Below are 245 nucleotides of genomic sequence, written 5' to 3'. Positions count from 1 at the left end.
AGGGTTGTTTGTAGATTGTAAAGTTCATCAGCTCTTTATGAATTATCTTTACTTTTATTGGAGATTTGTAGTTTTCTGTTATGACGAAATGTGCTGTTTTTGTTAGGTTTTATTCTGTGGAATCTGTTGGGTTCTGTTTGGACACGTTCAGGTCTTTGTTGTTTGAAAGGGCTTTTATATTTCCCCAGGTCCATTCAGTAAGGGGCAATAACTGAATCCGTCTGAAGTTAAAAAAGAGACTTTCC

This window comes from Hoplias malabaricus, chromosome 15 (genome assembly GCF_029633855.1).
Source record: "Hoplias malabaricus isolate fHopMal1 chromosome 15, fHopMal1.hap1, whole genome shotgun sequence".
Classification (NCBI taxonomy): Eukaryota; Metazoa; Chordata; class Actinopteri; order Characiformes; family Erythrinidae; genus Hoplias; species Hoplias malabaricus.
The sequence above is the reverse complement of the archived record's forward strand: the minus strand, read 5'-3'. Positions refer to the sequence as shown.